Here is a 13,641-nt window from a genome sequence, read left to right as displayed (position 1 = left end):
CCACGACTATGCCTTTACCACGCATGCCATTACAACGCAAAGGCATGCATGGTAAAGCTATACTTGTGGTTAAAGTTTACAAGGTAAGTGACTACCCTACACAACCCTCCCCCGACCCCCAGTCCTCTCCCTACAATAACACTACACTAACCTGCATGACCCCCCAACACTACCCTAAAACACTACACTACACACACTACAACACTACCATAAACCCTAATGCACCACACTACACAAACACTACAACACTACCCTAAACCCTAAAACACTACAACACTACCCTAAACCTTAAAACACTACATTACCCTAAACCCTAATGCACTACACTACTCAAACACTACCCTAAAACACTAAAACACTACACAAACCCTACAACACTACCCTAAACCCTAAAACACTACACAAACATTACATTACCCTAAACCCTAATGCACTACACAGACACTACAACACTACCCTAAAACACTAAACAAACACTACCCTAAACCCTAAAACACTACACTACAACACTACCCTAAACCCTAATGCACTACACTATACAAACACTACCCTAAACCCTAAAACACTACACTACAAAAACACTACAACACTACCCTAAAACACTACACACACACTACCCTTAACCCTAAAACACCACAGTACACAAACACTACCCTAAACCCTAAAACACTACACAAACACTACACTAAAACACTACACAAACACTACAACGCTACCCTAAACCCTAAAACACTACACAAAAACTACAACACTACCCTAAAACACTACACTACACAAACACTACACTAAACCCTAAAACACTGACACTACCCTAAAACACTACACAAACACTACTACACTAAACACTACACTACACCAACACTACACTAAACCCTAAAACACTACACAAACACTACAACACTACACTAAACCCTAACACTGACACTACCCTAAAACACTACACAAACACTACAACACTGACAACCCTAAAACACTACACTACACAACCACCCAAAAAATACACTAAAACGTAAAACACAACCCCACAAACCCCCTTACCTCTCTTTCCTCGTGGTTCCTCTCCAGCGTTGCCGTCTCTCCTCTCGGTTCTTGCTTCCTGCTTCGAGGGGAGGTGCACGTCGTTGTGAGGAAACAGTATCAGTTTCCTCACAACGACTTAGATAGCCATTACATTGCATGCGTTGTAAAAGCGCATGCGATGTAATGGTATGCATAGTAAACGCTACGCGCTGTTACATCGCATGTGTTGTAACGCATGCGATGTAATGGCTACGTGTGGTAAGAACAGCGTAGTAATGGCTGTTTCCCCTTTACACACTGCCACCGCTGCAGGATCCAGGATCCCGGCCGTACCAGCGATGTTTTAGCTGGCTGGATGCAGTCCGACCGCAGCATTCTTAAAGTGGCAGTCGAGGTCGCGGCTGTCGGACCACAGCCGCGGGTTCAGCGGTCTCGGGACTGCCGAACTTGTAATAAGGCCCATAGTAAATAAAGAACAAGTTACATACCTTTGATAACGATTTATTTGGTAGAGACACAGTCTAGCCGCAGATTCCATCCATCGGCTGCATTGGTTGTCGGTCGCTAAGCGGATATAGTTTAACGCTCTCTGCATGGCCTTCAAAATTCAGAATTTTTCCTCCCTAGGTATTTTGACCAACCTACTTGTGCCTTAAGTACCTACACTCCAACTTCGCTCTTTGGGGCAGTGCATGGTGGTTGTTCCCCGGGTGAGGAGGTTTCGCACCCTAGCAGCAAAACCCTGGAACTCCCTTCCTTTACAGATCCGCAGCCTGAATAACTACTTGGCCTTCCGGAAGGCATTCAAAACACATCTCTTCCCTCTGTTGTAGGCCCTAGCTCCATCTGTGGTCCTTCTACTCTGCTGTCAGCGCCGGGACGCATCTTTGCTGGGGTAGCTGCGCGCTATACAAGATTATATAACATAACATTCCTTAACTTAGAATATCCCCACATGGCTCCGCTCCGCCCTGACGTCATCCATGGATATGACGTCAGTGGAACCATGTAAGTTCCTTCCGGCGCGCTGACATTAGTTTTCTACTGTGAAACCTTTCCGCGCCACAAAGCGGACCCACTCGAAAACTATGAGAGTGTGGGAACAGTGTGCCAAAAAAAGAATAATCTTTGACACAACAGTGACAAGAAATAGAAAATGAGAAACATCACAATGCATGTGAAAAAAAAAAACAGGAACTGAGGGAAGAGAGCAAATACTCGCCCCAAGAAACAGTCTTGAAGCAGCTAAGAACCATAACTCCTGTCAAGCAAAATATGAATGAATATGAATGTCATGGTAAACGACAAGCAGTCTGCAGCCACATGAATGGTAAGGCAAAGGACAACAAGACTAATAGCAGGACCGGTAGGGCGACTGACAATATTTCTGCAACAACAGAAAACTTGCACCCATACGCACTACATGCGACCAATTGACTGTAGCACAGTCAATAGACTCCAACTAATGGAGAAAAAGTATCAGGGAGGGGAGGAGGGAGCAGGAAAAGGCCAATCTCCACACTGGTAAAGAACCAGAGTGCAAGAGCGTGGATGGAGACATAAGCCCACCACCGAATATCCAGAATAGGTGGGGAAGCAACAAGTATACAGAAAAGGATAACCTGACCTGGGAAGGATGTGAAGCATACTAACACGCAAGAAGAGAGATCCCTGGCAGAAAGACCAGTGGGCAAGAACCCAATCTGAAAAGGTCCTCGCAGAGCGGGGAGGATGGGTGGGCATTAAGGAATCTGCAGCTATACTGTGTCTCTACCAGATACATCATTACTGAAGGTAAGTAACTTGTTCATCTGATAGAGACATCTAGCCGCAGATTCCTTAACTTAGAATAGATACCAAAGCTATACCCCCATTGAGTAATCCGTCAAAAGATTGACTAAAACAGGTGGGGACAGCAAGTGCAAGCAAGGCTGGCACTAGACCCATGAAGCGCTACAAGGGAACAGTAACAAGGGAAGGCAATGGTACCACAATCCGTCAGAGAACAGTACGAGACGTCCCTCGTCCAGGAAGGGACAAAGGGAAATCACAGAAACCAAAAATGCAGCGAACAGTGAAAATCCATAAACTGCTGTAAGGGGATTCCTACCGGCTCTTTCTCTGGACCTGCTACTGGACTGCTGTTGCTGCCATTATTGCACTTTGCCTTTTCTGTCTTGAAATTCACCAGCAACTCGCCGGACCCGCTTCGCGGGTCCCGCAGCACTCATTCCACCAGCGAGAGTTGCTGCTGAGAGAGGGGATGTTTTCTGCTTACTAACTTGGGGCGTGTCATTGCTGGCAGGGCTGAGAGTACGTTAGCAGGGACTCCATCACCCAGGAGTCCCTGCGAGCCCAATTTGTTTCACCTGGGCTGCTCTCCCTGCTGGCCCCGCCCACGGAGTTAAAACTGTGTCTCAGGATTTTGTTTGTGGTATTCCTACCGGCTCTTTCTCTGGACCTGCTACTGGACTGCTGTTGCTGCCATTATTGCACTTTGCCTTTTCAGTCTTGAAATTCACCAGCAACTCGCCGGACCCGCTTCGCATGTCCCGCAGCGCTCATGCCACCAGCGAGAGTTGCTGCTGAGAGAGGGGCTGTTTTCTGCTTACTAACTTGGGGCATGTCATTACTGGCAGGGCTGCGAGTACGTTAGCAGGGACTCCATCACCCAGGAGTCCCTGCGAGCCCAATTTGTTTCACCTGGGCTGCTCTCCCTGCTGGCCCCGCCCACCCGCCTACAGAGTTAAAACTGTGTCTCAGGATTTTGTTTGTGGGATTCCTACCGGCTCTTTCTCTGGACCTGCTACTGGACTGCTGTTGCTGCCATTATTGCACTTTGCCTTTTCTGTCTTGAAATTCACCAGCAACTCGCCGGACCCGCTTCGCGTGTCCTGCAGCGCTCATTCCACCAGCGAGAGTTGCTGCTGAGAGAGGGGCTGTTTTCTGCTTACTAACTTGGGGCGTGTCATTGCTGGCAGGGCTGCGAGTACGTTAGCAGGGACTCCATCACCCAGGAGTCCCTGCGAGCCCAATTTGGTGGAGAAGTGTAGCTCACTGGTTAGAGGAGGCATACCCTGAAGCAGAGGTCAGACCTGGGACCAGGGTTTGATTCCTGACGCGGCAGGGTCTGGAGCCCAATTGTCCACGGACTCGATAATTCTCGCTTCGGTGCCTACTCTAAGCACGAGTTCACACTATGCAGCTCTGGGCAACAAGCTTGCTTAATCTCCACAACGGCCCCCCGCGGCGGGATGCCTGGCTTTCACCTTGGGGATGCCCAGTACAGGTTATCTCACAGGGAAAAACCAGGACGGGTTCCCAATGCAAGCGCCGAGATGCCCAAGGGTAATTTGAGCGCTATATAAGACCGCACATACATACATACATACAATTTGTTTCACCTGGGCTGCTCTCCCTGCTGGCCCCGCCCCCCCCGCCTACGGAGTTAAAACTGTGTCTCAGGATTTTGTTTGTGGGATTCCTACCGGCTCTTTCTCTGGACCTGCTACTGGACTGCTGTTGCTGCCATTATTGCACTTTGCCTTTTCTGTCTTGAAATTCACCAGCAACTCGCCGGACCCGCTTCGCGTGTCCCGCAGCGCTCATTCCACCAGCGAGAGTTGCTGCTGAGAGAGGGGCTGTTTTCTGCTTACTAACTTGGGGCATGTCATTACTGGCAGGGCTGCGAGTACGTTAGCAGGGACTCCATCACCCAGAAGTCCCTGCGAGCCCAATTTGTTTCACCTGGGCTGCTCTCCCTGCTGGCCCCGCCCACGGAGTTAAAACTGTGTCTCAGGATTTTGTTTGTGGTATTCCTACCGGCTCTTTCTCTGGACCTGCTACTGGACTGCTGTTGCTGCCATTATTGCACTTTGCCTTTTCTGTCTTGAAATTCACCAGCAACTCGCCGGACCCGCTTCGCGTGTCCCGCAGCGCTCATTCCACCAGCGAGAGTTGCTGCTGAGAGAGGGGCTGTTTTCTGCTTACTAACTTGGGGCATGTCATTACTGGCAGGGCTGCGAGTACGTTAGCAGGGACTCCATCACCCAGGAGTCCCTGCAAGCCCAATTTGTTTCACCTGGGCTGCTCTCCCTGCTGGCCCCGCCCCCCCCCGCCTACGGAGTTAAAACTGTGTCTCAGGATTTTGTTTGTGGGATTCCTACCGGCTCTTTCTCTGGACCTGCTACTGGACTGCTGTTGCTGCCATTATTGCACTTTGCCTTTTCTGTCTTGAAATTCACCAGCAACTCACCGGACCCGCTTCGCATGTCCCGCAGCGCTCATTCCACCAGCGAGAGTTGCTGCTGAGATAGGGGCTGTTTTCTGCTTACTAACTTGGGGCGTGTCATTGCTGGCAGGGCTGCGAGTACGTTAGCAGGGACTCCATCACCCAGGAGTCCCTGCGAGCCCAATTTGTTTCACCTGGGCTGCTCTCCCTGCTGGCCCCGCCCCCCCGCCCATCACCCCCTCAGTTTGCTATTTCAGAAGGCCGTATTGCCGCAGCGCGGGAGCGCGCGGGTGGCGCCGGGCTAAGCCCGGGCAAAGGGCGGGCCGTCTGTGCCCGTCCGTGGCTGGCCAAGGCTGGGCTGGGCCACCCCCCTGATATGTGCTGAAGGAGGTGTGTGTGTAGCAAGTATTGTGTTTTATGGACTGTTAGCTGAAGGACTCCTCCCCTAGGCCCAGTTAGTGGCTTAACTATCTTGTTGAGGTCTCTATGTCAATGTCTACGCGATCTGGTAGGGGCTTGAGGGGGGTAGGTGGGGCTGGTGCTGGTAGAGTCTCTGGGACTATGGACCAATTTATTACCCGGGTTGTTACGGTTATCGAGAAAGAAATCGCTATGACAGAACGGCGTCTTTCTCGGGAACCCCTGACCGGTAAACGCTCATCGTTGGGCTCTTTGGCATTAGTCCCTTCCCCAGTACGCCCAACTGACTCTCTAGTCAATGTTTCTCCTGTTCATGCATCTGATTCCTTAGCTAATGTTTTATTAGACCCTGACCACCCACGGGTTGTTGCGAATAGGGCCAGCCTGGACCGGCTAGAGAGCTTGTCCGCTGCGGTTTTGCTGGGAGGCGAAAGCGTCCTACCAGAGCCACGGCCGATTGAGACCCCTACACTTTTGCTTCCTGTCGCTACTTCACCTCGCCAGGAGGATTTCACCTCCCCTTCTGTGCCCTTACCACTGGTAGCAAATGGCCTAGCTTCTAGTAAAAGGAAACGACTGGCTAGTCCACGTAAGGGCAGTTACTTAAAACTTTCTAAGAAACCTAGGAGAGTTGGAAGTAGGGCAGGTTGGTCCCATAAGGGTGCAGGGGTGGGTGTTGGTTATTTTCAGGGGCTAAAAGGGGGCGCAGTTACCGGTGCTACTGTAGAGAAGACATGCGTGGATTTGACGTCCGACCCTCCTGAACCTGCTGAAGGCCCTCCTACCGAGACCCCATTAATCATCCAGCTCGAAAAAAATTGTGAAATCACTGTTGATCCCGGTTCTAGAGAGAGTGAAGGGGCTAATAGAGCGACTGGACAGATTCGAGCAAGTCACTCTTGATAATTTCTTCTCCCTAAAATCTCTCAAACTCCACTCTAGAATTAGGGAGGACGGTTCAGTAGGGAATCTTGCTCCTCAAGAGTCACCTACTGCCTCAACAAGCCTTACTAACACAGGTGGGACAGTGCAAGGGGTGGTTGAGGCAATTAGCCCTGTTGTACAAACTGTGGCCATCCCAAAGCTTGGGGTGGCCACAGTGGGGGTCCCGGCGCAATCTAACACAGCACTGGGTAGCATTGTCTATCCAGTAACGACTGCGAGGACTTTGGGCCCAAGTTCAAGTGGTACCGCTACGACTAAAAAATCTGGCGAAAGTAATTGTACTGGTACCACTAATACCAAATCTGGCAAAACAACCCCAACTCCCATCTTGCAATTAAGAAATGCTCCAAGCGTTGTGCCTGCCCCTAATGCCAACCTACCCCCTGACTGCCAGCCCTATGTGGCAGTACTTACTGGGGTCCCCGTACTAAAGCCAGGCAAACAGGAGTCATACGCCGAACTTAAGAATAAAACCTTATTCTGGCTGAAGGAAAACAGACCTCTCCCTAGTTCATTGGGTGGTCGGGTTATTCATGTGAGGAGGGTTAGCTGGTTAGGTACCCGGCCCAAAGACATAATGGGGGATTGTATTATAGTTAACTTTGAAGACCCTAGGGTTGCCAGTTATGTTTGTAGTTTCAACAATAGTGAGGGCAGTATGGGCCCTAACACAGAAATTGGTACCCGTGACTTTAGTTTCTTTAATCCCTATGTAGCTCCCGCACGGCCTGCTAGAGCCATTAGTAGGGAGGGATGGAATGGCAGACAAATTCCTCATAATTTCCCCCAATTTAGCCTGTTTCGACAAAACCCATGCCCATTTCCCACTTGGTCCTGGCAGGATTATTGACATAATAGTTACCAACCTCCCATGAAGTCATTTGTTGTACTTGAGGAGGAGGAGAGCTGCGTTTCTGATTGTAATGGGGTAGTTTTGGGGCCACTCATCTTCTTCTAAGGGTAGTGCTGTGTCCCATACTGGGGAGTCTACAGGTTATTTAAATTCTGATGAGTCCGCACTTGATGCCCCAAACCAGCTGAAATCAGTGAGTGATGTACCAACTAACTCTGGATTTCACGATAGTCTATCCGAGCAGAGGTTTCCCTCTGCGCAGGTTGTAGTTGATGACGAGGTCCTGAAGATTGTCAGCTGGAATATAGCGGGCATTTCTCGCAACCTGGACATACCGGAATGGAACTCTTTTATTGAGTTATACGGGATATGCTTATTCCAGGAAACCTGGTGTTTGGAACCCCGGTACAAGGTTGGTTATATTACCTACTTCGTACCTGCAACCCCTTCGCCCACCGAGAGAGGTCGACCTTCAGGCGGTCTATTAATCTGGGTAAGCATCATTTTGGGGTATCATATAAGGTCTATAGAAACTAAGTCCCCAGACTTGCAGAGACTAGCAGTCATAGGGTCCTCTGGGGGGCGGACTATAGAGATCTTTAATAACTATGCTAGACCCCCGAAAGGGGGCGCGCCCTCATTGACCCTACTGGGTTTAGAGGATGCACTTAGATCCTTTAGGCCAGAAACGTATATTATGTTAGCAGGGGACTTTAACTGTACCTTTGAACCCCTAGCCGAGGATGATATATTAGGCACTCAAGAAGAAGATGTTAGGAGAGGTATTCCATCCCTGTCAATACCACCGATTAAGAGTTGGACCCAAAGTGCTATCCATTTAAATGCCCTAACCCTGGAATACGGTGTGAGGGCAGTAAATGGACTGTGAAAGTCGGACTCCTGTGGGGCCCACACCTTCAATAGGGTGGGTCATTCATCCCGAATTGACTATATCCTGCTGAATTTCAAGCTCTGGGGGCATCTGTTGGATATGGCAGTCCTCCCTTCGTCTGACAGCGATCATAATCCGCTGTCTTTGTCATTGTCCCCAATGTGGACGGTTGGGGAGAAACTGCAAGCCCCCCAGGCGTGGAAGTCAACAAGTGACGTCTGTCCCTCAAATTGTGGGAGGCGCCTAAAATGGAAAAATGTAGCCTTCGACGAAGGCAAGATTGTGGAAATAAGATCAATTATGGCTAATGCCCTGTCCAGACTAGATTCCCTTGTGTTAAACGTTCATGAGATTTCCACTCTGTTTACCTATACTACCAAAGCACTAGGTGATCTTTTCCCCGTGCGAAACCCAGGATATAGGGCTAATAAGTTGGGGCGCCCTAAGGGTAACCCTGGTTGGTATTCCGTTCCCTGCAGAAGTGCGAAAAGGGACTTAATAAACGCAGTTAAACTTAAGGATACCGAATTGATTAGTACAGCCAGGAAGCTGTACAGGGGTGCTATTGGTAAGGCGAAGAAAGAGTGGGAGAATCAGTTCTGGTGTGATTTAAAACTGGCAAGGGCTGGGAGGGACTCGAAGGGTTTTTGGGACCTAATCAGAACCAGGGAAAAACCCATGGACTCCCTTATAACATGCAACATCCCTGAGGCGTCATGGTTTGACCATTTTTCCAACCTTTACACTGTAGCAACGGGGGTTGGGGTAGATTCAGCTGAAAGTTCTTTGGTTGACTTCTTTGGGCTGAGCGAGGACTTCTTTGGGCTGAGCGAGGACCTCCTGTTTACAGGGAAGGAAGTAGAGGATGCGATTTTGTGTCTTATCCCAAATAAAGCTGCGGGCCCGGATGGGCTACCCGGGGATTTGATCCGCATTAATACATTAGAATGGGGAAAGCTCATTGCATCATTACTTAATGCAAGTTTTTATGATGCACCTCTCCCAGACTCCTGGATGGGCGCTGAGGTCGTCCCGATTTTCAAAAAAGGGAGTCGGGATGACCCAGCTAATTATCGCCCTATAAGTCTATTGGATTCATCGCAAAAGGTGGCAGGAAAGGTGGTTTTAGGGAGGATGCTCCAGTCGGTTGAGGAGAATAGGATACTTTCTGATTTCCAGGCGGGCTTTAGGTCAGGTACTGGGACCATCGAGCAGTCATTTCGTCTGCTGTTGTTATACTGGAAGGTGGTCGTGTTGGGCAAAGGCAGTCTGTATCTCGCCTTTATAGATTTACGGACTGCCTTTGACCTAGTGCCCCGCAGCCGCCTATGGAGGGTGTTATCAGACCTAGGCATGCCACCATACCTATTATCTTTGATAATTAAGTTTCATGCAGAGAAACTTTGCACAGGTTCGGTGGGGTAATCTGGGCCAAAAGACCGCCCGAATAACTGTAAATAGAGGTGTCCGTCAGGGCTGTGTTCTAGCCCCCACTCTGTTCTCATTGTATGTCAATGGAGTGGTGGAGCATCTCTTACAAAATCCTTCAGATGCTCCATCCCTGGTGGGCAGGAGAATACCCACTCTATTATTTGCTGATGATACCCTCTTGATCTCCAAGACCCCAGTTGGGCTGCAGAGCCTCCTTGATAGGTTCCAAACTTTTTGTAATTTGAGGGGATTAGAAATTAACACGGGAAAGACCAAATATTTGGTCTTGAACCCCCCGAAGAAAAGGGGTAGGCCACCTGTACTGAACTCAGTGTCCCTAGAAAGGGTTAAGGAGTATGACTATTTAGGAATCCGCCTCTCCGACACCATGAGGTGGAATTGTCATCTCCATAAAATGCTGCTAAGACATAAAAGGGTGGTGGGGGCACTCCTTAAAGAACAACGGTCCTCCACCCTCAAACCGATTGCCCCAGTACTTGACATCTATAAGGCAAGAGGGGTGAGTGCGGCACTTTATGGAGCAGAGCTTTGGGGGACGCAGAATGTGGACCAGCTGACCCGTTCAGAAAATAAGTTTTTGAAGGATCTAATGGGCCTCCCTTATGGTACCCCCACCCTTCCCCTATTCCTTGACATGGGCTGCTGCCCTATCAAAGACCAGGCAAGGTTGCGCCCTTTACTTCTCTGGGACCGCATATGGAGAGTTCCGGAGCTTGCTAGTTATGCGGAGGGGCTAAACGAGGTTTTATCAATGCCTGGTTGGCACAAAATAGGATGGGTGAGGGATGTTAAGCGGTTGTTAGGTGAGTTGGGTCTTGGAGAGGCCTGGCAGTCCAGGACCGCACCGTCCAAGTCTGTCCTGAAAAAACTGTATTGGAAATGGGTAATGGATTCTAGAAACTCTAACCCTAATTTATGCAGATGTACTGCTGAATTTTTACTAGTAAAGGAGGTGGCACTACTTGAGCCTTATCTCGATATTATTTCAAAATCTAGAGATAGGGCTTTATATTTTAAATTTAGGATAGGTGTGCTGCTCGTGTGTGAGTTGACTGCTGGATGGAAGGTGCCAGCACAGACTACTCCCTTTTGTCCTTTCTGTGAGACCAGGATTGTGTCGGTTTCTCACCTTTTATTTGAATGCCCCGCATATAAAGCTCCTCGCCTCAGGTGACTGAAACCCCTATGTAAAGAACTAGGCACAAGACAATGTAGTGAGGCCCTCCGTATTTTAAAATCTGACACACGCCCTTTACTCGTCTGTGGTATGGCGAAGTTTCTAAATTGGGCATGGACGATCAGATCAAAAAGGCTTTTGCATGTTGTTTAATCATGGTTTTAAAATTGGAATTTTTTATGTAATTTATTTATGCCATTCGTATTTTGAACCTGTATAACTGTTTTCTTATGAATTGGCTTTTTACTGTATTGCTTTTAAAGGTATATTTTATATCGAAATAAAGCCAACTTTGACTGACTGACTACACTACACCAACACTACACTAAACGCTAAAACACTACACTACACAAACACTACAACCCTACACTAAACCCTAACACTGACACTACCCTAAAACACTACACAAACACTACAACACTGACAACCCTAAAACACTACACTACACAACCACCCAAAAAATACACTAAAACGTAAAACACAACCCCACAAACCCCCTTACCTCTCTTTCCTCGTGGTTCCTCTCCAGCGTTGCCATCTCTCCTCTCGGTTCTTGCTTCCTGCTTCGAGGGGAGGTGCACGTCATTGTGAGGAAACAGTATCAGTTTCCGCACAATGACTTATATAGCCATTACATTGCATGCGTTGTAAAAGCGCATGCGATGTAATGGTATGCATAGTAAACGCTACGCGCTGTTACATCGCATGTGTTGTAATGCATGCGATGTAATGGCTACGTGTGGTAAGAACCGCGTAGTAATGGCTGTTTCCCCTTTAAACACTGCCACCGCTGCAGGATCCAGGATCCTGGCCGTACCAGCGATGTTTTAGCTGGCTGGATGCAGTCCGACCGCAGCATTCTTAAAGTGGCAGTCGAGGTCGCGGCTGTCGGACCACAGCCGCGGGTTCAGCGGTCTCGGGACTGCCGAACTTGTAATAAGGCCCATAGTAAATAAAGAACAAGTTACATACCTTTGGTAATGATTTATTTGGTAGAGACACAGTCTAGCCGCAGATTCCATCCATCGGCTGCATTGGTTGTCGGTCGCTAAGCGGATAGAGTTTAACGCTCTCTGCATGGCCTTCAAAATTCAGAATTTTTCCTCCCTAGGTATTTTGACCAACCTACTTGTGCCTTAAGTACCTACACGCCAACTTCGCTCATTGGGGCAGTGCCTGGTGGTTGTTCCCCGGGTTCGGAGGTTTCGCACCCTAGCAGCAAAACCCTGGAACTCCCTTCCTTTACAGATCCGCAGCCTGAATAACTACTTGGCCTTCCGGAAGGCATTCAAAACACATCTCTTCCCTCTGTTGTAGGCCCTAGCTCCATCTGTGGTCCTTCTACTCTGCTGTCAGCGCCGGGACGCATCTTTGCTGGGGTAGCTGCGCGCTATACAAGATTATATAACATAACATAACATTCCTTAACTTAGAATATCCCCAGGCGCCAGTCTGGATCCGGAGACTCTTCAGCAGTACCTCTGTGCGCAGGGGGACGGCGTCACATGGCTCCGCTCCGCCCTGACGTCATCCATGGATATGATGTCAGTGGAACCATGTAAGTTCCTTCCGGGGCGCTGACATCAGTTGTCTACTGTGAAACCTTTCCGCGCCACAAAGCGGACCCACTCGAAAACTATGAGAGTGTGGGAACAGTGTGCCAAAAAAAGAATAATCTTTGAAACAACAGTGATAAGAAATAGAAAATGAGAAACATCACAATGCATGTGAAAAACAAAAAAACAGGAACTGAGGGAAGAGAGCAAATACTCGCCCCAAGAAACAGTCTTGAAGCAGCTAAGAACCATAACTCCTGTCAAGCAAAATATGAATGAATATGAATGCCATGGTAAACGACAAGCAGTCTGCAACCACATGAATGGTAAGGCAAAGGACAACAAGACTAATAGCAGGACCGGTAGGGCGACTGACAATATTTATGCAACAACAGAAAACTCGCACCCATACGCACTACATGCGACCAGTTGCCTGTAGCACAGTCAATAGACTCCAACTAATGGAGAAAAAGTATCAGGGAGGAGAGGAGGGAGCAGGAAAAGGCCAATCTCCACACTGGTAAAGAACCAGAGTGCAAGAGCGTGGATGGAGACATAAGCCCACCACCGAATATCCAGAATAGGTGGGGAAGCAACAAGTATACAGAAAAGGATAACCTGACCTGGGAAGGATGTGAAGCATACTAACACGCAAGAAGAGAGATCCCTGGCAGAAAGACCAGTGGGCAAGAACCCAATCTGAAAAGGTCCTCGCAGAGCGGGGAGGATGGGTGGGCATTAAGGAATCTGCAGCTATACTGTGTTTCTACCAGATAAATCGTTACTGAAGGTAAGTAACTTGTTCATCTGATAGAGACATCTAGCCGCAGATTCCTTAACTTAGAATAGATACCAAAGCTATACCCCCAAGGAGTAATCCGTCAAAAGATTGACTAAAACAGGTGGGGACAGCAAGTGCAAGCAAGGCTGGCACTAGACCCATGAAGCGCTACAAGGGAGCAGTAACAAGGGAAGGCAATGGTACCACAATCCGTCAGAGAACAGTACGAGACGTCCCTCGTCCAGGAAGGGACAAAGGGAAATCACAGAAACCAAAAATGCAGCGCACAGTGAAAATCCATAAACTGCTGTCAG

At 48.7% G+C, this 13,641-nt stretch overlaps 1 protein-coding gene across 1 annotated transcript in view; it reads right to left on the bottom strand.

Annotated features, from left to right (window-relative positions):
- The window catches only part of MAN2B2 (mannosidase alpha class 2B member 2), a 389,507-nt gene that overhangs the window by 331,533 nt on the left and 44,333 nt on the right, over positions 1-13,641 (bottom strand). The gene's annotated exons all lie outside the window — the stretch shown is intronic.

The sequence above is a fragment of the Triturus cristatus genome, chromosome 2_2 (genome assembly GCF_964204655.1).
Source record: "Triturus cristatus chromosome 2_2, aTriCri1.1, whole genome shotgun sequence".
Classification (NCBI taxonomy): Eukaryota; Metazoa; Chordata; class Amphibia; order Caudata; family Salamandridae; genus Triturus; species Triturus cristatus.
This window is presented reverse-complemented; position numbering and strand designations above follow the sequence as displayed.